The sequence below is a fragment of the Schistocerca nitens genome, chromosome 1 (assembly GCF_023898315.1).
Source record: "Schistocerca nitens isolate TAMUIC-IGC-003100 chromosome 1, iqSchNite1.1, whole genome shotgun sequence".
Classification (NCBI taxonomy): Eukaryota; Metazoa; Arthropoda; class Insecta; order Orthoptera; family Acrididae; genus Schistocerca; species Schistocerca nitens.
The window spans coordinates 1,194,421,310-1,194,448,697 of record NC_064614.1 but is presented as its reverse complement, the minus strand read 5'-3'; positions in this window follow the sequence as shown (position 1 = coordinate 1,194,448,697).

Sequence of the window (27,388 nt, the reverse complement as noted above, 5' to 3'; positions counted from 1 at the left end):
ATTATTGAACGGTTAGAAACATTTTCGACACTGGTCCACACAAATACACTTCTAAAGATGAAATAAATGTTTGACCTGTGCAAGTCGGTGCAGCGATTGGCGGGCAGCGAGATAGCGGGCAGCACGGCACACATACAAGCTCGGCTAAGGCTCACGCTACATAGGCACTTTCCATCTTCTTAGCGTCGTAATCTTTCCAATTTTGTGCCTCAGAATATAGCCATGCCAAGTAGTCGTCGGAATCGGTTCATCCGAGGCTCAATGGAATCCACTTTTCCTAGGCAGCCTCCTCGGTACAGTACGTGTTCCTCTGACCGATTCACAACTCCGACTCTTACTGATGCTCGCCTCCGACTGTCTACTGAGCCCGTTGTGCCGAACCGCGCTCAGTGTGCGTTTTCCCGCGCTCGCCTGCCTCCACCTTTTCCCGCTCCCCTACAGGTAGGGTATTCACCACAGGTTTTCTACTACACATATCCTAATGCATTACCTACGTATGGACCAAGTGTTTAAATTACAATTTCCACATTTTACAATAGTTTTAACATTAAGTACACTTTCTTTTGATTATCACATAATTTGAAATCTAACATAATTAATAATATTCATTTCAAAAGTTACTCACAGTTTCTTTAACATTACGAAAAGAGCAAGAAATTAAATCAACCATTTTTCACACTAATTTAGAGAAATTCATAAAGAAAAATTTATTATATGTACAGTTGTCGTTACACATGCCCCTGTTTCCAGAAAATTTTGCTTAAGTCCAAATTTTATGGGAACACTTAATCTTACAATTATACAGTGGTTCTGAATCTTTACTTAAATGTCCAAAAGGTTTACACTACATATGTCCTTCTACTCCCTGTATATAAGTTTACACTCTTTTAACACTTCAAGAATAATTATTTATCGTTTACTCAAGTGCCTTTTGCACAGTCCAACTTCTCATCATAACATTACTAAAATAGTAATTTAATTAATTCTTCTAATTTTCTCAAAGAAATAATTTAAATTTTGGAATACAGACATTTAACTACAAAAACAATTGCATATTTTGTACACACTATAAGATAATTTGTCGCTGCTTGCTTTGAATAGCAGACCATTTCCTTACTTACTAAACAAAATACACACACATATATTCAAAAAAATTAACTACACATATTTGCTGCCTATTGTGCGGATTTGGGCAGTCCTTTTCACTTCATATTATCACATCTCCTGGATCATATTTACAATTTTCCATCGACTATTTATCTGCCCTCATTGGTATTTGGCAGTCCTTCATATCATGGTTCATACACTGCCCATTTTCATTTTTGACAGTCCCATCTTTTATCTGGCTGATAGCATTTATCCTTTCATTTCAGTCCCTTTCTCCATATATTTTTACAGTTACAGTACAATTGGTAATCTGAAACTCACATAACTACATTAGCACACTTTCAAGGGTATACAGACATTTACAAAGATTAGTTATATTTAGAATAACTTGGGTTCAGCATAAGATACAGCACAATTACTCGTTTCTAGGAACATACAATTTCAGGTCCACAATATTTCTTACACCTAAAGGTCTTTTGGATTTTGGGTAGATCAGGTAGTAAGCATTGTCGTGTGGAATATTCTGTATTATATATGGTCCATTATAAATATATTTAAATTTGGAAATTTCATGGTTTAGTTCACTAGACTTTTCGTGGGTTTTTAAAAGAACATAATCTCCAATTTTAAATTTTGGAACTTTTAAATTTTTATTGTGTCTTTTAGATCTAGATTCAGCTTTTTGCTTTGCCCTTTTTATCACCAATTCTTTCTTTTGATCCAATTCCAAACCTGTACAAGGTGGAAACTCTAGTTTTTCTTCAATTAAACTTTTACTACTTCTGTCTAACAAAATTTCTTCCGGTGGAAATCCTGTAGTTTCATGATGTAATGTGTTCATGACATTCTCAAAATCCGATATAAATCTGCCCCAGGCTCTAAATCAACAAACCCAATAATTCACTTTCAGGTAACACTGAGATACAGTAATAATAAAGTCATGCCTAATACTAATATACAAATACAGTATCCTGCCCCCAGTCTCTTTATTAACAAGGCAGTCTTTTAGTGTTCATAAATTAGTCACTTAAGTCTGGTGGCTTTTTAGGCCTCCTATTTTCTACATCTTTCACTAAACCATTCAGATCTTGCCAACGTTTCGTTTCATCAGGTGGCTTTTTAGGTTTTGAAATTTCAAAGTCTTTAGCAAGGTACAACATTCCCTGTTCTGCCATCATTTTATCAGGTGGTTCTTTTTGTTCCTGTAATTCACACTCCTTCAAAACATCTATTAAGGCGTGCCCCAGTATAGTATCATCTGGAGGTTCCTGCAAATTATGCCCCTGTTTTACATTACTAAATAATTCATTCGGTTTTTGCCCACTTCTATTTACTGTATCTTGCTCTGGAAAATTTTCACTAATTTTCTCATACCCTCTTTCAGTAAAAGTATATTCACTTTCGTTTACACCTGCAAATTCATCGTCACTAGAGTCATCATTACTCTGTTCCTCACCATCAGATTCACTTAAGTACGCTACTTTTGCACAATAGGGAGAGTTAGTACATTCATTTTCGTCTGTATTTGCGTATCTTTCATCATCCGAACTATCGTCGGAATCCGACCATTCCGGATCGCTTTCAGGTTCTAACATAAAAGCTTTTCTGAGACAGGCACTAAGTTCCTCCTCTGTATTGTCGTCAGGCTTGGATTTCAATTCAATCTCCTCTTTTGGCAATACGGCCTCATCCTCAGCTTTATTCACTTCCACTGTGACTTCATATTCGGTGTAATCCTCGTGGACTTTGATTACTTTCAGGTAATCATCTGCCCCTTCTCCACGGTGCCTCTCGGTAGCAGCTTGTACCATTGGCGGACTGTTAGCAGAAGTTATTTCTTCGTCAATGCTGAGGATTTCATCCTCCAAATCCTTCCTATCCTTAATCTGCATCCTATTGGCGGCACGCGTACTTTGCGCGGCGCTATTTATTCTCTCCTCTTCCAATTCGGGCCACGTCACCTTATCGACGTCCCTATCATTTCCTTTCCTATTAACTACCTTCTTCGCCTCATACTCCTTAAAATCCTCCCACTCACATTGTTTTAGGCCTTTGTACAGATTATCGATCTGCACACGCCAATCAGTTACTTCTGCTAATTCATCCTCGCCATTAATTTCATTGCAAACACTGCTAACCGCATCTCTCTGTGTATTCACAGTTTCCTTTATCGTTTCCTTTGCCACGGAATTATTACTCGTAAAGTTTTGATTAGCTCTGACGGCTATATTCGTATCTACTGCTGCCGTATTTCTAGCGGCTTCTTTCTTAACAGATGTTCTGCTAGGCTGGGCCGTTGCCCTCTGATGCTCCACTCGCCTGTTAACCTGTAGCGTTCTGTGCGGCAGAAATGACTCATTCTGGCTCGCAGCTGACGCTTGTTTCGCCACCACACGCCGCGGCGTTCCATTCCTGTCCCTAGCCTGTCTCATTACATTACGGTCGGTCCAGTATCTTTTTTTCAAATCGGGACCGGTATGTATTGTCCGCTTCCGTTTGGCCCGCAACGTTCGCGGAAATTAGTTTCCCGTGTCGTTATTATTTTGCGCGGTATACTCTCTACCGTGACCTGAATAATTTCCTCTACCTCTTCCTCTGCCTCTTCCTCTCTGTATTATATTGACGCGAAATCCATCGCCGTCATTTCGTTCGTCATTATTACGATTATTACGATGACCAAAATTTTGATAATTGGCACGACTTTCGCGCCAATGGTCTTCGTCTTCGACCCTTTCTAGAAATGCTTGGAAGCTACGATGATTGCTTCCTACATACCTCTTTGAATCTTCTGGAAGCTTTTTATTTAATTCCCAGATAATTTCTGAATCTGATCTTCGGCCTCTTAAATGCGTCAATTTCCGGTACCAATGCTCGCAGAAATCTTTTAAATAATTCCTGCCCCTGTTATCATGCTGTTTGGCCATGATAAACTCCCGCCATAAATGGTCCTGCTTTTGTTCAGACCAATATTCTTCCATAAATCTTTGCCTAAATTCTTCGAACGTCATTCGTTCGGTATTTAAATTTATTCCCCAGCGCTTAGCATCACCTGCTAAGGCGCTAATTACAACATTTACCTTTTCCTGATCAGACAAGTGCTCAGGAAATACTCTCTCGCAATTTTTGATAAAATCTAACGGATGCCACCCGTTATGTTTCTTGGCTGGATCGAAGCGTTCCTCGCCTTCTAACAGCTTCGTAATTGGTGTGCCATTACAGGCAACACCAGGCCTATCTTTAATTTTGCTCTCCAGATCGAAAATTCTGCCTTGAATTTTCGTAGTATTTTGTTCACAGTTTTGAACACATCCGGTTACTTTTTTATCTAAATCCCTTTCAGTTTCTAAAACTACCTTTTCCAACCGTGATATTCCGTGTTGACATTCGTTTACGATCTCAGTTTTAAGACCGAAAACTTTTTCGTCTATCTTAGTTTCAACCAGAGGTTCTACTTTCTCTTGGATGTTGAGAATTTCAACATCGAATCTACTATTAATGTTTCCAATTTCCCCCTGCATAGTATCCATATTCTTGTTAATGGTATCAATTTCAAATTTCAGTGTATTTACCACAGAACTTAAATTACCCACTTTTTGCTCTACCTGTTCTATTTGTTTACTAATTTTAATTCCCTGTCCTTCGACCTGTGCTTTAATCTGATCACTCTGTATTTTGAGCTGCTCTGCAACATGTGTTTTAAGTTGATTAACCTGATTGCCGACTTGTTTTTGAAGTTGCTCATTTTGTGTTTTGAGCTGCTCATTCTGTGTTTTGAGCTGACGTCCCTGTGTTTTGAGTTGCTCGTCAACGTGTGTTTTAAGCTGTTCATTCTGTCCCGCAATTTGTTTGGTTAATTGTTCAAATAAGTCGTTCATACTTAAAATGTTCACACTATTTTGTTCTACGGAATCGGTATGTTCCGATCCTACTTCAAAAGTTTCTTTCGGTTCTTTCTTTATCTGTGGTGACTCAAACATGTCAGTGGATTCATTCACATACCCACTATCATCTACAAAGTCACCCTCTACTTCCTGTTTCATTCCTTGCTGCGTTCGAGGCGATCTCGCCATTTCAATCTGTTCGTTAACGTGTTCGTGGTATTGTATATACGCCAATTGTCTTCTGCTAATGCCATCTGTTATCTGGCCGCGTAAACTCCGGCTACTGCCAGCCGCATTCTCCATTTCGCTCGGCGCATCTACCCTGCCTACATTCCCGTCCATATCGAATGCCAACTACAACACACTGTCGTACTTGACGTTCAGTGCAGTTTACTTTACTGACTTTTATTGCTATTCGTGCCACTGAACATCCACTGTTCAATCTTTACGTTAATTTGTAATCGACAACAACTGGATGTCCTGTCACGGTCGCCAAGTGTAACGCCACCGCCCTTAAACGGACGTGCGTTAGCTGTATAAAGCCTGTACTGTAATAAGTTCACGGGCTTCACCTTATAAACAAGGATTTTAGTACATAAGTTGACCGCGTGTACCTAATAGAAGCAAGATCGGACTTGTAATCAGTCAATAACTACAGTGATGCATGGACAAGAAGTATACACAGTAGATGCTATCTATAATTAATGATTCGGTCGCCAGCCTACTTAGGCAATGAGTGAGCTTTTCCTTGTACAAGTGAGTGCATGTACAAGCATAGTAACACGTAGTAATGATGCGTTATATGGCAAAGTTTGGACCCGGAAAAATCCACTGAACTAAAGCTTTCTCTTTTTGTACTAATTTGGACGAGCTAAATTCACACAACACCACACAGCAATGATTATTACGAACTGCATTTCGTATATTGATCAGACTGAAATCGGGCATAGATTTTCCTAGAGTGCACAGTTTTGAAAACACACATACAATGTCACTATTGAAATTGGGAAAACAACACTAATACACTTAGGTTCAATAAAGGACTTAAATTTACTGGTCAAATATGATCAGCACATTTCAAGGTTTGAAAGAATGAACAAGAGAAGGGGGGGGGGGGGGCCTGAAACTGTTATGGTCGTTATACTGAAACTGTTAAGTACTAAAAGGCAAATTAACACTCAAATTTATCAATCAATTGATAACTACTCTTTTGTCTTACTTCTGAATAATTTAACTGTCATTAGTTCTGTCTCAACTTAATTAAATAGCATCGCTAACTCAATTCAAAAAACTCTCTTTCAGTTTAGTCATACTTTTGTCCTTTCCCAACATTTGCAATAATTCACAGAACTTTTAAATTTCTTTATAGCAAAAGTTTGACTGCTGATAATTCTCATTTACACTAATTATAAACTTTCAGTTCAGGATACTCGGGTTGCACAATACGAGGTAAGGATCCTGTCTAGGTCAGTGATCAGGATAAGTCATGGCTAAGGCAATTCTGGTAAAAGTCACGTTATTATTGAACGGTTAGAAACATTTTCGACAGTGGTCCACACAAATACACTTCTAAAGATGAAATAAATGTTTGACCTGTGCAAGTCGGTGCGGCGGTTGGCGGGCAGCGAGATAGCGGGCAGCACGGCACACATACAAGCTCGGCTAAGGCTCACGCTACATAGGCACTTTCCATCTTCTTAGCGTCGTAATCTTTCCAATTTTGTGCCTCAGAATATAGCCATGCCAAGTAGTCGTCGGAATCGGTTCATCCGAGGCTCAATGGAATCCACTTTTCCTAGGCAGCCTCCTCGGTACAGTACGTGTTCCTCTGACCGATTCACAACTCCGACTCTTACTGATGCTCGCCTCCGACTGTCTACTGAGCCCGTTGTGCCAAACCGCGCCCAGTGTGCGTTTTCCCGCGCTCGCCTGCCTCCACCTTTTCCCGCTCCCCTACAGGTAGGGTATTCACCACAGGTTTTCTACTACACATATCCTAATGCATTACCTACGTATGGACCAAGTGTTTAAATTACAATTTCCACATTTTACAATAGTTTTAACATTAAGTACACTTTCTTTTGATTATCACATAATTTGAAATCTAACATAATTAATAATATTCATTTCAAAAGTTACTCACAGTTTCTTTAACATTACGAAAAGAGCAAGAAATTAAATCAACCATTTTTCACACTAATTTAGAGAAATTCATAAAGAAAAATTTATTATATGTACAGTTGTCGTTACAACACATTTGAACATTTTAGAAGACGCTTGTGAGGAACGGTGTCGAAAGCCTTCTGAAAATCTAAAAATATGGAATCAATTTGATTTCCCCTGTCGATAGCACTCATTACTTCATGAGTATAAAGAGCTAGTTGTGTTCCGCAAGAACGATATTTTCTGAATTCGTGCTGACTATGTGTCAGTAAATCGTTTTCTTCGAGGTACTTAATAATGTTCGAAAATAGTATATGTTCCAAAATCGACGTTAGTGATATGAGCCTGTAATTCAGCGGATTACTATTTCCCTTTTTGGGTATTGGTGTTACTTGGGCAACTTTCCAGTTTCTAGTTACGGATCTTTCTGTGAGCGAGCGATTGTATACAACTGCTAAATATGGAGCTAAAGCATCTGGATGCTCTGAAAGGAACCTGGCTGGTATACCATCTGGACCGGGAGCCTTGCCTTTATTAAGTGATTTAAGCTGCTTTGCTACACCGAAGATATCTAGTTCTATATGCCTCATCTTCGCAGTTGTTCTTGATTGGAGTTCAGGAATATTTACCTCGTTTTCTTTGGTGAAGGAGTTTCGGAAAACCGTGTTCAATAACTCTGCTTTAGTGGCACTGCCATCAGTGACTTCACCGTTGTTATCGCCCAGTGAAGGAATTTATTGCGTCTTGCCACTGGTGTACTTTATATATGACCAGACTCTCTTTGGGTTTTCTGCCAGATTCCGAGACAGAGTTTCGCTGTGGAAATTATTAAAAGCATCTGGCATTGAAGCACGCGCTATGTTTAGAACTTCTGCAAAACTTTGCCATTTTTCGGGATTTTGCTTTCTTTTAAATTTGGCGTGTTTTTTTCGTTGCTTCTGCAACAGCGATCTGACCCGTTTTGTGTACCATAGGGGATCAGTACCATCACGTATTAATTTATGTGGTATATATCTTTCAATTGCCGTCGATACCATTTCTTTGAAATTACTCCACATCTTTTCTACGCTTACGTGATCAGATCGGAAGGAGTGGCGTTAAGAGCATTTTTATCAGTTTTTTTAAATAGATGTATTTTGCGTTTCTTTTTGATGGTTGTGGGTGTTACGGTATTTAGCCTAGCAGCAACTGCCTTGTGGTCGATTATCGCTGCATTCGTCATGATACTCCCTATTTGTACTGGATTATTTGTTGCTAAGAGGTCAGGTACGGTTTCGCAAACAATTACGCTTCGAGTAGGCTCATGAACTAATTGTCAAAATAATTTTCTGAGAAAGCTTACAGTACAATTTCGGATGACGTTTTATGCCTGCTGCCGGCTTTAAACGTATAATTTTTCCAGTTGAAATGAGACTCTTGTTGTCTTTGAACTATTCAGCAATCATATCTTCTGAGTCGTGGGGGGGGGGGGTCGGTAAAACGATCCAATTAATAGTTTAGTCAGATTGTCAACTATAATCTCTACCCAAACTATTTCGCAGAAACTATTTTGAAAAAATTTCGGCTGAACTTATTTCCGGCTTTAGCAAGCTTTCTGTACCTATAACTATTTGAGCTTCATTGCTTTCTATTAGGGCTTGGAGCTCTGGTTCTTTCCCGACACCACAATTTACAACTACAATACCGATCTTTTCTACAACTACCTTACTGTATTTTACTCGTTCCCTTTTAGACGGATGCCTTTTATGCGGTTTTCCTGAGATCCTCTAACCCAAAAAACCTCCCAGTCCCTTCCACACAGCCCCCGCTACCCGCGTAGCAGCTTCCTGGCTTCCTGTGTGTAGTGGACGCCTGACCTATTAAGCGGAACCCGGAACTCGATGGCGCAAGTCAAATGATCTGCAGCCAACACGGTCACAGAACCGCCTGAGCCTCTTATTCAGACCCTCCACTCGGCTCTGCACCAAAGGACCACAGTCGGTTCTGTCGACGATGCTGCAGATGGTGAGCTCCGCCTTAATCTCGGAAACAAGACTGGCAGTCTTTACCATTTCCGCTAGACACCCGAAACCAGAGAGAATTTCCTCGGATCCAAAGCGACACACGTCATTGGTACCGACATGGGCTACCACCTGCAGTTGACTGCACGCTGTACTCTTCATGGCATCTGGAAGTATCCTTTCCACATCCGGAATGACTTCCCCCGGTATGCACACGGAGTGCACACTGGCTTCCTTCCGACACCGACACCGACAGTATCGTGCAGTATATCATCAGCAAGCAATACAAGGGGGGGGGGGGGGGGGGCGTGGTTAATACGCACACTATTTGCGCCGGCTTTTACTATCAGAAAACGAAGCAAAACGGAGTTATCTGATGGAACTTACACAATTGAATGATACTCATATTACGTTTTTCGCCATCGTATCTGATATTATTCGGATAAAGAGAGAAGGATGGCTTGGTTCAATAAAATCGTAGCTCAAGTTCGAAATACGAATTACGTTAATGAATTTCGTTTTGGTTGCTCCTTATTTCATGCCAGGGGATTGAAACAAACTATTCGAACAAGCTTGAGGTGAGGTAAGATACACATGAGGGAACACGTGGAGTCCGTTGGTACTCACAAAGATAAGTAACATAAAATGTGGCTGAGCTCTATCAAAATCGTTATGTGGAACTGAAATAAGTCAAGCAACATTTGAATTACTCTCGGTTCACATACTACATGCACTATTGCTACAGAACATGGTCAGATATTACACAAAGAAACAAGTCAATGTCTATCGCCTTCAAAGAACGATAAACAGGAACGCTGCGCCGCCAGCGACGACGGTAACCACGTCGCCCAGGCATTGCTGTGGCACGTTAATACAGGTAAACGTAGCAAGCCAACGCCCAGCGAGACGCCCAGGGCTATGCGTCTGCACTCCTCGACGTTCGCAGAGCGAATGACGCTCCGTGCTGCGGCGCAGCTGCAGCCAGCAGTCCTTATCGTGACGTCAACGTCCGGTCTGCGCCAGCGCGCGTTATCAGTCGGTTGCGCAAGCGACCGGAGGTGAATTTTCCAGCAACACGCTCCTAGTAATACTAGGGAGCGTGTCCCCCCGATGTGAATGCGCGCCACGGTTCGAATTGCGCGCCACAGGCTGCTAGCCAATCAGAAGCGGCGCAGCGGCCAGCGCAGCGACTAAGTCCCGATGGCGGCGCAGCGTTCCTGTTTATCGTTCTTTGAAGGCGATAGACATTGATCTTGCTGGACAGTTTAATAAACAACAACTAATTGGAGGTCCAAACGTATTTCGTGGACTACGTTTGAATTTTACATGTGATGTACAAGCCGTGTTTGGAGGTAGTACATGGCTTACACTTGCAGTTGTGTGGGGCAACCATTGTGATTATGGTGGCCTTGAAGCATTTCCAGATGCAAATATTCTTACATGGAAGACGTGGAGTATAGCAGAGACAACAGGACTTTTGGCTAAACAGCCGTATGGTACACTTGTTCCAAGTATGCCATTTGTGTTGAGTACTAGATGGGGTCCTCGAATTTTTCCGAATTTCTTTTAGAAATCATTAGAACAACTTACAACACTCTGATGCCTTCCGGGCTTAGAACAGATTTAACACGCACACGTGGTGAAACATGTGACTCCAGTACAAGTCACAATGAAGGTTCCAATCCGGGTGTACAGTTGTAATCTCCTAGGAAGTTTCATTCAGATGGAAGTTTGCCTCATCAGACTCCACTAAAGTTTATGTGAATTTTATAATTTTTCTAGTGAACTGAGTGTACGAAGGAACTTCAGGTTTGGACTGTGCAACTGCCAGTAACCTTCAGGTGACCCATCGAAGATCGGAGAACACGTAGTCCGTTCAGTGCCTGCGTATAGATCAAGTTTACACTCGAACCACCCTATCCGGCAGCAGCGCTCTCGCTGGAGGAGGAATTGTGGAACTCATACGTCCTCAGCGTTGCCATTGGCGCAATCTGTCGTCTTCGATTTGAGTAAATCGTGTAAATGACTGGATTCCACGCATTATCCAGCTGGTAGCAGCTGTCAGGGTTCACCAGAGTTTGCGACATGCGCATTTCCACAGAACTCTTGACGAAGGAGTCCCAAAAAGGTGTAGCTGAGACCAAAATTATGGTTTTATCATACCACATTAAAGATCGGTGCGGATGCAGTGTTCAGCAATAGCGGAATTGCTTGGTTGTAAAAGTACGCCAAAGATGTGCTGTGTCTGAGACATCACACGCGATCGTGGTGGATCCTTCGGTTTCGACACTACATCAGAAACTAAGAGGCCTGCAGGCAGTTTGTCATGTTAAGTTGACGATATAAGCGTTATTGTTAAGTTCGAATAGTGAGGTTGAAGAAGTGCAACGTGGTTCACCAATAGTCGCGATCCTGTCGTGCAAAACTAAACCTACAAAAACCCGAAATAACGCGTCTTGGTCCTCACAACAGTGCAACAGATGTGCACTGACTAGATGTAACTGAAGAAAGGCTTTAACTAGGATTGTGTTTAAGAGAGAACTCCAGGCTCACGACTACAACCAACTGAGAGCGGAAACTTAATGTCATTAGGGCCTTGCTGAAGGAACATAATGTACGATCCTTATACCGTTCACAGAAAGCTCAGTTTATAAACACATAGCAAAATATATCGTGCCGGAGCAGTTTTTCCAATATCACTCATCCTCTCGCGAAAAATACTAGCCGCAGCGTTTTGGTACATGTGGAAACAAAATATTTTCAAAACATCCTTCCATGTGGTGACGATACAGAGACACAAAGGGGGACTAGGGATTAAAGAACTCAAATCTACGGGGGTTGCCCTGAAAGTAATGCACCACTTTTTTTTCTTCAACCGTTCTTTATTCAACATAATGAGAATTAGGCACACACGAGAGAACGGTATTTTATCCACACACTCTATTTTTCCACGTAATCTCCGTCCCGTTCTACGGCCTTCCTCCAGCGCAAAACAAGGGCGTGTATGGCCTGTCGGTACCAGTCCTTGTCCTGGTGGTGGAGCCAGTGCTTCACTGTGTGAATCACCTCCTCATCGTCCTCAGAATGTCTTCCACGCATGGCACCCTTTAATGGCGAAGACATCAGCGCGCTGCAGCATGTCAGTTGTGACAGCTGTGGATTAGAGTTGTGGCGATTCGTGAATGAGTCGTTCATTTGAACGACTCTAAATAAAGAACCGTAAGAAACGAATCGTGATACGGACGAATCGTCGTTCAACAGAATCGTAAGAACGATTGCGTGTTTCCAAGTCGTGACGATTCCAAGTTCCAACGATTCATCGATTCTTAGTTCGCTATGCTTCGAAAACAACTTCCGATGATGCTGAGTCGTGCCGAATAATTACGACCGCCAGATGCTTCTGCCACTACTACACTCCTGGAAATGGAAAAAAGAACACATTGACACCGGTGTGTCAGACCCACCATACTTGCTCCGGACACTGCGAGAGGGCTGTACAAGCAATGATCACACGCACGGCACAGCGGACACACCAGGAACCGCGGTGTTGGCCGTCGAATGGCGCTAGCTGCGCAGCATTTGTGCACCGCCGCCGTCAGTGTCAGCCAGTTTGCCGTGGCATACGGAGCTCCATCGCAGTCTTTAACACTGGTAGCATGCCGCGACAGCGTGGACGTGAACCGTATGTGCAGTTGACGAACTTGGAGCGAGGGCGTATAGTGGGCATGCGGGAGGCCGGGTGGACGTACCGCCGAATTGCTCAACACGTGGGGCGTGAGGTCTCCACAGTACATCGATGTTGTCGCCAGTGGTCGGCGGAAGGTGCACGTGCCCGTCGACCTGGGACCGGACCGCAGCGACGCACGGATGCACGCCAAGACCGTAGGATCCTACGCAGTGCCGTAGGGGACCGCACCGCCACTTCCCAGCAAATTAGGGACACTGTTGCTCCTGGGGTATCGGCGAGGACCATTCGCAACCGTCTCCATGAAGCTGGGCTACGGTCCCGCACACCGTTAGGCCGTCTTCCGCTCACGCCCCAACATCGTGCAGCCCGCCTCCAGTGGTGTCGCGACAGGCGTGAATGGAGGGACGAATGGAGACGTGTCGTCTTCAGCGATGAGAGTCGCTTCTGCCTTGGTGCCAATGATGGTCGTATGCGTGTTTGGCGCCGTGCAGGTGAGCGCCACAATCAGGACTGCATACGACCGAGGCACACAGGGCCAACACCCGGCATCATGGTGTGGGGAGCGATCTCCTACACTGGCCGTACACCACTGGTGATCGTCGAGGGGACACTGAATAGTGCACGGTACATCCAAACCGTCATCGAACCCATCGTTCTACCATTCCTAGACCGGCAAGGGAACTTGCTGTTCCAACAGGACAATGCACGTCCGCATGTATCCCGTGCCAGCCAACGTGCTCTAGAAGGTGTAAGTCAACTACCCTGGCCAGCAAGATCTCCGGATCTGTCCCCCATTGAGCATGTTTGGGACTGGATGAAGCGTCGTCTCACGCGGTCTGCACGTCCAGCACGAACGCTGGTCCAACTGAGGCGCCAGGTGGAAATGGCATGGCAAGCCGTTCCACAGGACTACATCCAGCATCTCTACGATCGTCTCCATGGGAGAATAGCAGCCTGCATTGCTGCGAAAGGTGGATATACACTGTACTAGTGTCGACATTGTGCATGCTCTGTTGCCTGTGTCTATGTGCCTGTGGTTCTGTCAGTGTGATCATGTGATGTATCTGACCCCAGGAATGTGTCAATAAAGTTTCCCCTTCCTGGGACAATGAATTCACGGTGTTCTTATTTCAATTTCCAGGAGTGTATTTATGTGAGAAGACGACATACTTCTAAAGTGTAGGATACACACGTATACAGCGACATGACTTCACTGCTAATTTGCTAATTCTGTTAGTTCCACCAGTGCTGCCACTAAATGGCTGTCGCACTAGACCAATATTACAGAGCCTATATAGAGAGAATATAGGCTCTCTAACCAACACCTTTCTTGGTGGATTGCCGTGTAATACCGTCGTTAAACAAAAGCTTTTTAATTAATAATTTCAAGTTCGAGTTTTCGAATGTTATCGTGTTCAGATTCATATTAAATTTTAGTGAAGTAATGTCGCTGTATACGATTGAATCCTACTGTTCAGAAGTATGTCGTCTTCTCACGTAAATAGTAGTGACAGCGGCAAGTTCTCGGACAAATTAAAAGCAAAATAGCTATGCTTTGTATTTAGAAGAAATGAAAGTTAAGCTAAATCTGCTGTGTGGGAGGGCTGTAAGCTGCGCTATGAATTACAAGGGTGATGTGGACTTGGAAAGACATCTTAGCACAGAAAAACATAGGATGATATGAGCCAAACCACGTCTGCCTCACTGCTAGATTTTGTTACTAAAAAACAGACGTCTGTAGTTAGACATGTTCAAGCCACACAACCAAACTGGCATACCACTTAATTTTGCACCACCTTTCGCACAAATCGACTCCTCTTTCCTGGTATACTGAAGTAAAACAACAGATGCAATCAAATCAAACGTGACCTTTCATCAATTAAGGCGCTACACGTATACATCGAGAATCACACTTGTAACGTCATATGCATGTTTACTCATAAATAAACTATTTCTGGCATATCTTATCATGACACAGTTCGATTCTAACCCCATTGACAATTTCAGACATGTCCTGCCATGTGTGAGTAAGATGTAGGACTTTTTGCATTCCGTAAGAATCGTGCCATCGCAGACTAGAATGAATCGTGAACGAATCGTAGGAATCGATTCGCAATGTGAGATTGAATCGTAGGCATCGAATCGGGAAAAAGAATCGTGTTGCCCAACTCTACTGTGGATGGTCTCTCCGACCGCTGCAAATCGTGGAGCTCCGCCGAACCGCCTTCTGATGACCTCACCCTCCGTGCCCAGCGACTAACTGTACTTCTGTCGACAGCGGATGCTCCATAGACTTTGCACAAGCGTTTGTGAATATTCCCCGCGGTCTATTTCTCTGCAGTGAGGAATTCAATAGCGGCACATTGCTTGTAACGTACATCACCTTGAGACGCCATTTTGAAACTGTCCTGCAGCTACGCTATCTGTCGGAAGTGACAGAAACTTGGCTCGCTCGATCAGAAGACTTCAAATAATACGTACCTAACGTTTCTGATTCGTAGCATTGTTTTCGGCTGAGAAATAAAAAAATCGATGCATTACTTTCTGGGCAAACCTTGTAGATCTGGCGCACTGTTTCTAGCTTGTGCTTTGAAAATAAAAGGCATACATTAACGAACTTTTATTCGTCTCGTTATACCCTGATCACAGCAACGCTCCCATTAATATAGCACACATTGATGCCAGCCCAGACAACGTCCGGAAGTACTATGAAGATTGGAGCTGTACAAAACGTGCCCCAGCGCAAACTAGCAGCAGAACCATCTATGATTTTATTACCAGAAATCATGCACTCAACCAGACAAAGATTAAATATCCTGTGACAAGCTGGATGAATATTCGGAAAATATCAACAACATCACTCTACCAACTAGAGTCAGCGCCGTCTTGTGTAATGTCGTAAACAAAACCATACCCACAGCGAAAGGATTACACAAAATTAAATTGCTAGCATTCTCATACTGCGACAAATGCCAGCTTGTAGAAACTGTAGCACTCGTGATTCTAAGTGAAAAGGAAATCAGAATTTAGAAGTGGGCCAGGAAGAAATTAGTGCCTCGTGATGACTGGGTGTTGTGTGCTGTCCTTAGGTTAGTTAGGTTTAAGTAGTTCTAAGTTCTAGGGGAGTGATGACCATAGCTGTTACGTCCCATAGTGCTCAGAGCCATTTGAACCATTTTGAAGAAATTAGCACTTATAAACGGAACTACAAAAAGTTATTTACCTACAACTGAAGCATTACAAGCCAACTGGAAATGGTACCCATTAGCAAAGGATAAGAGTTATTTATCATTTTGATTTGCAGCTTCTTGTATTGGCCGTGTTTGCAGTTAAAATTGTTGGATGTGAGATCCGACAGTTATGCAAAACACCCTTTCCCTCAGTACCCAAACATGTTTCGGCACCACACGTGATCCAGAAAATTCATGCACACCAAATGTAAAGAGTAAATAACAACAAAAGCCCACTGTTGATGGCACAGTGGTGCCGAAACATGTTTGGGTACTGAGAAAAACGGTGTTTTGCATGACTGGCGGACATCACATCCAACAATAATAATAGTTATTCATTGTTAATAGGACAGTTTGTATTATACGCGCGAACAAACAAAATGACGAATTTAGTAATAAATATAAGATTTAATTTGCTGAAAGACATTCAGTTTTCTTTGCAGGCACAGTGTTGCATAAAATGCAGTTGTTGAAACATTTTCAAATGAATCTATGTTCAATAACTTTATTCGTCACGATTTTAACTCTTTTGAGTTATGACAGTAGAAAGTATCCACTGGAAGTGGCAATCTCGTACTTATTTCATCTTGATTTACTGCTTCAGTTTGATCATACATCTTAAGACCTGTATGGAAACAAACATGTGAAAGTGCCTATCACATGTTTTGCCATTCACTGTCATGCACTGTGCAACTCGATAACTTGTTAAAGCAGTGTCTACATTCTTTTTAAATATCTGGTGTTAAATGGTTGTTAGATATATTGCATATGTCCCAGAATATATATTATGTATTACCATAGATTACCGTTTTCTTAAAAAGGAGCTAGACTCTTTTGAAAAATTATAATGCAAATGTCAGTTTAGAAACTATACGAGGTGTGGCTAGAAAAAAAACCGGACTAGTACTGGTGAAACAATAAAACGAATGCAATAAGGCTGAAAGTCGCGTGGCCTGTCACGTGACTCTCGCTCCGCCTACTGCTCGAGTTTCATCTGCCTCCTGCACTCAGTCTGCCCGTGGCGTCTGTTTTAAGTAGTTGACGTTTTGTCTGTGCGTCGGAAAATGTTGAGTGTACAGGAAGAACAGCGTGTTAACATCAAATTTTGTTTCAAACTAGGAAAATCTGCAAGTGAAACGTTTGTAATGTTACAACAAGTGTACGGCGATGATTGTTTATCGCGAACACAAGTGTTTGAGTGGTTTAAACGATTTAAAGATGGCCGCGAAGACACCAGTGATGACACTCGCACTGGCAGACCATTGTCAGCAGAAACTGATGCAAACATTGAAAAAATCGGTAAACTTGTTCGACAAGATCGCCATTTAACAATCAGAGCAGTGTCTGACTTAACAGGAGTTGACAAGGAAAGTGTCGAACAAGTTTACCAATTTTTTCAATGTTTGCATCAGTTTTTGCTGACAATGGTCTGCCAGTGCGAGTGTCATCACTGGTGTCTTCGCGGCCATCTTTAAATCGTTTAAACCACTCAAACACTTGTGTTCGCGATAAACTATCATCGCCGTACACTTGTTGTAACATTACAAACGTTTCACTTGCAGATTTTCCTAGTTTGAAACAAAATTTGATGTTAACACGCTGTTCTTTCTGTACACTCAACATTTTCCGACGCACAGACAAAACGTTAACTACTTAAAACAGACGCCACGGGCAGACTGAGTGCAGGAGGCAGATGAAACTCGAGCAGTAGGCGGAGCGAGAGTCACGTGACAGGCCACGCGACTTTCAGCCTTATTGCATTCGTTTTATTGTTTCACCAGTACTAGTCCGGTTTTTTTCTAGCCACACCTCGTACACATTTTGGACCGCTGAGCTGTATATGTCAAATTCCAATAATATCATTTTTCCTTACTACTTCCTTTTAAATGCGTTAATTTTTTTTGTAATCTGATGTATCATTTCTTATTTGCTTTTGTATATTACGGCTCCTGTACTAATTTTTTATCCCACCGAACGAGGTGGCGCAGTGGTTAGCACACTGGCCTCGCATTCGGGAGGACGAAGGTTCAAGCCCGCGTCCGGCCATTGTATTGTTTTGTATTGTATTGTATGTTAACTGGGGGCCTAGAAATGACGGAGAGGCTCCATCTCCGCCGCAGCCGCAGTGGTTCACAACCCCACGACGACTGCCACAGTCCACTTCGCCCCTCCGCCGCCCCACACCGAATCACTCTTTCAGGATTATTGTGCGGTGTGGCCCCCGGTGGATCCTCCCAGGAAACGTCTCACACCAGACGAGTGTAACCCCTATGTTTGTGTGGTAGAGTACGCGTACGTGGATAATTTGTTTGCGCAGCAATCGCCGACATAGTGTAGATGAGGCTGAAGAAGGGGAACCAGCCCGCATACGCCGAGGCAGATGGAAAACCGCCGGAAAACTATCCACAGACTGTCCAACTCACCGGTCCTCGACATAAGTCCGCCGGGCGGATTCGTGCCGGGGACCAGGGGCTCCTTCGCAGTCCAGAAAGCCGTGCGTTGGATTAAAAGGCTACCCCGGCGGGTTCTGCGTCCGGCCATACTGATTTAGGTTTTCCGTGATTTCCCTAAATCGCTTCAGGCAAATGCAGGGATCGTTCCTTAGAAAAGGCACGGCGATTTCCCTCCCCGTCCTTCTCTAATCCGGTGGACCGATGACCTCGCTGTTTGGTCTTTTGCCCAAATCAACCAACAAATTTTTTTTATGTAACTGATGTTAAATAATACGTCCTTCATGAACTTGTAATAAGCGTTAACATGTCAAAAATGGGTTTGTTGTCGTAGTCATTGTGATAGTGAGAGGCACCCACTTGCCTTTCTCATACTGTGGCATCAAGCAGTCAGGCCTGCAAGATGAGTGGATTGCCAAGCGAGTGGATTCTTCCTTAATTTATCGAGCAACATGAATTCTCGTATCTTACTATTTAGTTACAAATTATCCTCCTGCATGAATAATACGCAACGGAAACACGCATCTGACTATCAGTGATTTATAGAACTCTGACTGCACACAACGCACTGGCAATACCACATTTACTTTTTTGTCTTTGATTTAACGGCTTTTATATAAATTCGGGACATTATGACAACATACAATTTAATGAAAAAGGCCACCAATCTCTTTCTATTCACTATCTGATTTATTCCTAAACACACAAATTCTACAACCTACAACAAAATCACATGAGAAATTCCGCCCAGTGGGCATGGCTTTACGTTAGTGAATCTCTATACTATGGTCTCGTAATCTATTTACCGCAACAGTGCACTCCCTGGATCGGATGGTGGATCTTTTATTATACCTCACACTTCGCCTCTCACAATCATCCTCACGAAACTTTCCTCCAGATCGAGCGATACAGAAGGAACAGGCATACCCACAAATCTTTCGAAACTACCTTGCTACCCCCATGCAAAACACACATACCCAAATTACATGACATATACAACACAACAATATGAAATACAACACAAAGAACTGTTACAACATCATCACTTTCCGCTTTCCCACTTCAATCAATATCTATCCCAGTTTCACACGACACTGCCCCACTTTGTAATTCTACTTTCCTACTGTGAACTCTGGAGATAAACGCACGTCTTCCTGTGCAATGCAAGCCAAGTGGCGTTGCTGGAAAAACGGCCGACTCACCTTGATTCTCTCTCAGAGTTTAAATTTAGCGTCACACGGAATGATATTTCTTAAATACTTCAACTTATGATACACACGCTATTTCTTAAATATTTCAGCTTATTGTACACACGCTAGTATCTCAACTTATAACTACACGTGGGCTCATTGTGACCGTTGGTTTACTACAATCCCCTTAAAATTACCTGCCTCACTTTGTAATTTTCCCCACAAAAGTTCCTGGGAAAGAGAAATGATTAGTTCTAACTACTCTTAAATATTCCACATCCATACCATGCCTCCACACTTTCATTACGGAGCACAACAAAAAAACAGGTCTTTACAGCAGAAGGTTCAGCGCCAGAGTGCCGAAACATGGCCGTATTCCGGTCCTCTCGCACCTCTGTCGAAGTGGGAGAAGCACCTTGCTACCTTATTGGTCAGCCACCTTTCAGACGCTCAAAGCTCTGGTAACTTCCATCTCTTTGCTCCCACCAAAGGTAGCCAAAGGATCGACTCAAAGATGATCATATATTCCCATTCACTATCTGTGGTTAGCAGACGACCATACATTCATTCATTTCACAGATCTCACCAAACTGGATGTAGGGATTTATTTTGAGGGAGTGCAAATGTGATCAATTAAATAAATAAATTGTCATTCTTTCCCACACTGGTATCCGGCTTCGCTGTATTAATTGAAATTGAGTTACTTTTACACAAAAAATGTGTTGATCTGACAAGAATTTCGTACCTATTTTCAATGTTGGGCGGTACTGTACCCTTTCACCACCAGCTGCCCATGCAGAAAAAAATGGCACGGTACTATCCTTGCAATGCGAGGGTAGTTCCGAACATTTTTTTAAGAAAACTGTATTAAAACAAACGTAGCAATTCATCAAAATAACCAGGAGGAGACCTTAGCCCCTGGTGACCTCAAATAGACGACCAAATTATTGACAGTTGTTGCATTATTGTACTCTCCACAATCCGGAGCAACGTACACATACAAATATATAACAATCCACATGACAAATAAAACATCACATCATAGAAATGAAAAAATAATATTGAGATAAAAATTTGCTTTAGTTACTGGGATCTTCGTTATTTTTATGAGTAATCCAAATTTCAATAATTCTAAAACAAATAAAAAAAATACTAATTGTACTCATGAAATTTTAAATAGCTCACCGTCCAAACACAGAGCAAGTAATCTGACATTCATAAATTGCGCTGTAAAAACCCTTACACAGCAAAGTCTATATACAAAACAAAATCAACAAAAGAAAAAAAATTCGTACACTAGTTACACGTAGAATGTCAGGCTCCATACCATTACTCTAAAATATACCTCAAACCTACAGAGAAATCAAAACTGAGAAGAAAAACAATGAAATATACCACAAGTTACATACTGGTTACGTAATATAGTTCGTCTAAGACATCATGTCATACCTCATTAACTATCATCACCTAAACAATTGCCACAGCTACTCGACAGTGAGTTTAACCTTATCCTATATCCATCAGTACAAATACCTGCTGCTGAGCTAGTCAGTCCATCAACTTTGATCAATACTCGCAATAAATAGTTAGCAATAAGTGCTTGAATCTACCAGTAGCTCTCTTATCTTACTCTACTGTTCATTTCTCTGTTGTCACACATATAGACGACAAGAACTTGCATTTCGACTAGCCTTCGTTACACTTTAATGTGAAATATCACCACTGTGATAATAAAAATAAGTGGCTTCAGTCAAAACACCAACAAGATTATTACTATGCACGACATCAAAATACATCAGTTAATTCCGATATTTGTTGTGCAATGCAAACTCTTGTCCCCTGTGACAATCTTACTGATCAATGCTACATGAACCGCTACGTTAGTATTACGCCACTGGCTTATAATTAAAGCATCATTGTACCAAATATTCTAATAAACAAGCTACGTGAACTTGATAACCCAGAACAGACAAAAAACAAACACTAACTATTCTAAACACAAATATTAATAAAATACAATTACGCTTGCTGTCCCTTCAGGAATGACACATATATAAAAAAAACATTTACACAATTACAAATACATTATTCCCTATCTTGCGAGTCACACGGAAACATTTCATTCTGTGATTTTCTTGGGGTCAAAAAGTTGCTGATAGTTTTCCTAGAACCACTGTCTCGGTGTCAAAGCTCTCCCATGGTTACCCGGACGAAAGTCTTTGAGTCACTCAATTCGGCATTTTGAACACGCACTGAACAGTAAACTGTATCTCTCATTAAACACAAATGTCATAGTCACTCTCAGAGTACCATCCACACGAATCTGTTCGTCCAAAAAATGGCCCTACAACTACTATTACCCACGGTTCTGTCCTTTCAGTTCATGGTGTAATTAAAAGTCGTAAGTTTCAACAAACAGCACTTATTCCCGCGCCAATTCAAGAAATGTCTCCTACTACAGACGCAAATGTCAATGTCCCACTCTAGTTTCTTGCCTTCATACAATAATTGTTCACCATACGACAACTGTCCTCTAAGTATACCAAGTGTCCCACATGCAATTCACAAAGCACACTTAACAAGTCACTGTCAAAAGTTTATGGATCCCACCATTCAGTGGTCACGACAAAACAAAACGATCATCCTGTCTGCTAAAGACAAAATCTTTTCCACCACTCACAACGTGGAAACACCAGTCCTTCACTTTCCACATTATGGAAAGTCGCAGTCATCTTGTTTCACGGCTCCACAGTCCAGTACTAGGTATTAGCTGCTGGTAAAAAAAAATGCTCGCCAGGCTCTGCCGCGCCTCGTCCATTCTGCAGTAGCGCCGCTGCGCGCGCCGTTGAGCAGAAGAAACCACCCGCTGTTGCCTCCGCGGGATACCTTCCCCAGTCGTAAGGGTGGCGGAACTCATGAATGGCCAGTGATACGTGCGTGTCGCCCCAGGCCGTTGACCTGCTGTAGCGGGCGCGTGGAGTGTACCTCGTCCGACAGTGGAGTGGGGAGTGCCGCGGCTGTGTCGCCTGTCGCCATGGCGACGTCAGCTCGGCCCGTTAGCGTTATGGGCGTTACGACACCCAATTAGCCAGATCTTCCGTGCATCTCGCAACATTACAGACAAAAGGAAATTCTTACATTAAAATTATACACCCTAGTTTTCTACACATACAACATCAACATTTATCTCTTTTCTATAGACAGCCCACACTCATGCTATTCATTGTACCTGTCGTCCCTCATACAAAACATGAAAGTGTAAAAAAAAAAAAAAAAAGGAATAATAAACAATCTATACTGCTCATAATTACAATATCAAATAGTAGGTCACAGTGAAAGTGTTCGAAACTGTTTATTCTAAAACTACAATATACAATGAACTTTTGTGCTTGTGACAGACTGAAATTAATACCCCTTGAAAGTGCTCTAACAAAAAATAAGAATAATCCACAAGGCTCACAATTACCTACCACATGTTATTAAATAGTAAACTACTTTAACATCCTAACACAACAAACATTTTAGAAACTGATGACTCTAAATCTACAACATACAATGCACCTTTGTGCTTGTGACTGACTGAAATTAGTATCTTTCTATATATTTTACCTTTTTTTATTATATATAACAACATTTCTAGGACATGTATGAACCATCCACATGATGTCAGATCCTGACCTGCCATCGAGGTTCATCCCAATCAAACAATACATAATAATGTTCTAGTTACAGATCGGTAGCATCCCCTTTACAGGAGTGTGCGCATTGATCACACTACTCTACGACTCTCACTCACCAGACATCACATTTTCCCTCTCATTCAATCCATTAATACACTAACAGAATAGGTCTAGAAGTCAGCTAACCTTAACACCACCACACTCACGACAACATACCATACCTTTGCTCCCTTATACTCAACCACATAACACATGAAGCTGTTTCGGAGATAGCATTCCAGTCTCCGAATTCGTCCTTTCACTCTGGCACCTCTCTCCATCGGCTTACCTCTGCATTCACTTTATGCTAAATATCAACTTAGAATCGCGACATTTCATCTAAGAACAAAAATACACAAATTAATCAACCTGCAAAAATAACTGTACACATTCTTGGTACCGTTTTAATTAGTTATACTGGCACCAGGCTTCAACAACAACAAAAAATATTATTTTTGCAAAATAGCATATTTTATGGTAAGAATTAGATCTACACTTATATTACATCTTACGTCAGTGTTCCACAACGTTCACCATCTGGGTCTCATACTCCCTTTACGTCCTTTCACATTGTGCAGTTGTCCTCATCTCTTCATTCGTATTTCGGCTCTCCGTCCGTCCATTACTCCATCATTTCCTGGTCTTCCTTCACCATTGGCATCAATCTCTATCGCAGCATACACAGGCCTCTCTGTAACATACATCTAAGACATCTCCACATTATTCAATTCTACTCACCTTTATTTACCACTGTTTCATCACGTCGAATCTCTCTTTATTAATCACCTTGCTTCACGTCGCTTCTCCTCATATACCACCTTTATCCACTACTATTTATCACGTCGCTTCTCTATCTACCATCTTTATTCACTCATTAATCATCACGTCGTTTCTGCTTGATCCTCATTCATATGACAAAAAATACGTACATACACCACTCTGTCGACTCCTGTTCATGACTCATTTGACCAGTCTATTCCGTCATACTTCCTGACATCCCGCCTGAAAATTCTTACGTTCGATTTGACCCTGCACAACGTTACACACCACAAATAAATACACTGACTATTTACCATAAATCGCCTACTTTAGATCTATCCTTAACTTTTCCATAATTTGATGTTAGAAATGTGATGAAGCCCACACGATTGTTTTCCTTTGATCGTCTCAATCAATACAGCATTTTCATGGACAATCCGCCTCACTCTGAATGGTCCACTATACACAATAAAGAATTCGCTAGTTAGGAATATGTGCTTACACGAAAATTAAATGTGTGCAGAGAATATACAAGCTGGGAGAATTGGGCAGCCCAAGTGTTAGTAACTTTGGTGCTAGTGGCCTCTTTCACTAACACCAGATTCCGAACAACCATACACAGCACTTCATTATAGCTGTCACCACGACAATGACATACTATAGATCAGATGGCATCTAATTTAAAAACTTCGATCCCAATGTTTACTTCTTACATTACGTGTTTAGCACCTGCCATAGTCAAATCACACTAATTAAACTGGACTCATTGGCATTATTACATAACATTTCTTTTACTTTACTGTTCGAAATAAAAATTTGCAAATTTTACTGAGATACCAGCCTAACAGATTCCATTACTGCCCTTTTATTCTCTGATCAGAAGTATGGTATTTGCATTCCTACATATTAGTTGAGTTTGTCTGCTACATAGACAATTTTCAGTGCCAGCTGCATGTGTTTTAAGAGCAAGATATTAAGGGCTGATATGTTGGATTAGTTTCTCCTATTCTTGAATCCATTATGACAAGAATGAAATGCCTGGATTCCATGCTCTCCTGTCATTCTGACAGTTTCTGCCGTTCCTACTCTCGACACTAACTGACCTATGAGTCGTGTCTCCGTTCACGATATTGCTCTCATTACCCAAGTGTAGAAATGACGCGGAATCGTCTAAGCCTCTGCCTGCCATCACTATACCTCTGCGCAATTTCACTGGCAACTTCGTTATATGGATCCTAATGAACTCCGCTGGTTCGTATGTCACATCCAAGTACCTGTTTCGTCTGAACATCTCCTGATAGCACGACACTGAATCCCTTATGCCACCTTCGTTACGATTTTGCATCATCAATATCCTTAGCGTAACCTGGTCCTGCTTACTTTTCGGCCTGAATTCATTTAAATAGCTACTACAGTCTTTAAGGTCTTCCTGCATTTTCGCTCTAGCCTCGTCCCTCAAATAGTTATACACAAACTTCGTTTTGCGGAGCAGTCCCCTCGATGAAGGTAATGAATCTTGAAACTGAGACAGCCTTGGACTATACCCAGTTGGGTCTGCCACCTGTTTTATCTGACACAACCGTTCTTCTGACTCTCTGAATTCGTCTTCCTCTTTCTGCCTATTTTCGCCTTTTGAGTTTATCTCACTCTCCTCCTGCAATCTACCTGGTGGTGTTTCACCTTCGCTTCTGCACGCTAATTGCAACTGTGCTAGTTCTTCCCTATGTTTCCTATTTGTTTCTAATTGTGCCTCTTTAAACTGTAATGGTGGTCGTATCTCCTCCTGATCGGCACAAACCTCTCGCTGCGTACTGTTGAACCTGTCTCGCCTCTTGTACTGGTCTTTTCTGCATCTGCACTAATCGTATTCTTTCTGACCACTACCTCTTTGATTCGCTCACCTGGCAACACGTCCCTACGCTCAGTAGTATCACTCTCTATTGCAAATACTTGTACCTCCAAATTATTATCTTTTTCTTTCACTGCATCACCTACTTGCTTCAACGCACCCAGATTCTTCTCCCCCTCATCTAACCGATTATTAACTGCGGGCAGACGCTCATCGGTAACAGAGTGTACCTTCCTCATTGCCTCTTTATTTTCCTTAGCCAATGCCTCCATACTTTCCTCACTATCTTTACACATCGCGTCCATCATTTCCATCAACTCCCTATGTCTCTCCTTAGCCTCCCTATCTCTTTCCTTATTATCTCTATCTAATCTTTCGTTAATATCTCTATTGCTTCTAATCTTTCCTTATCCTCCCTATCTCTCTCCTCATTCTTCCTATCTCTCTCCTTATTATCTCTATCTAATCTTTCCTTATTCTCCCTATCTCTCTCCTCATTCTTCCTATCTCTCTCCTAATTATCTCTCACCAAACTCTGTAACAACTGTAGCATCATATCGTCATTTGCAACTTTCGACGCGCTCACCTCGTTCGCCTGTGACACCGTAGCCTCGCTAAGAGTAGCTACACTTTCACTGCATACCTGTCCTAATCTCGGCTCGCCCACGTCGTCGGGAAAGGCCCGCGTTCGTGGACAAAGCCCGCCGCATAAAGGATCACCCAGGAGCGGTCCAGTGAACAATTCAACCCCTTCCGAGTGTTTGTCTTTCTCGCTCGTTAACACATGGTCAACAGCTACTTCCTGCTGCACTGCTACGTTCACGCCAGAATCGCTATTCTCCATGGTGACTACACTTTTAGACTGCGACCTAGTTACTACGGACATTACGCAAAAAAAATTATACCACGATCTTCCAGCCTTGTACGATCTAGCAATTAAAAAAAATAAAAGATCCTCACCAATCCAGAAAGAAATTGCAAACAAAAAAAATTTTACTTCTTAGCGCTATCACAATATATTCCATCAAAAAAATAAAAAAAATCTTAACAGCAATAATCCTGGCAGGGTCGAAATTATGAGAGGCACCCACTTGCCTTTCTCATACTGTGGCATCAAGCAGTCAGGCCTGCAAGATGAGTGGATTGCCAAGCAAGTGGATTCTTCCTTAATTTATCGAGCAACATGAATTCTCGTATCTTACTATTTAGTTACAAATTATCCTCCTGCATGAATAATACGCAACGGAAACACGCATCTGACTATCAGTGATTTATAGAACTCTGACTGCACACAACGCACTGGCAATACCACATTTACTTTTTTGTCTTTGATTTAACGGCTTTTATATAAA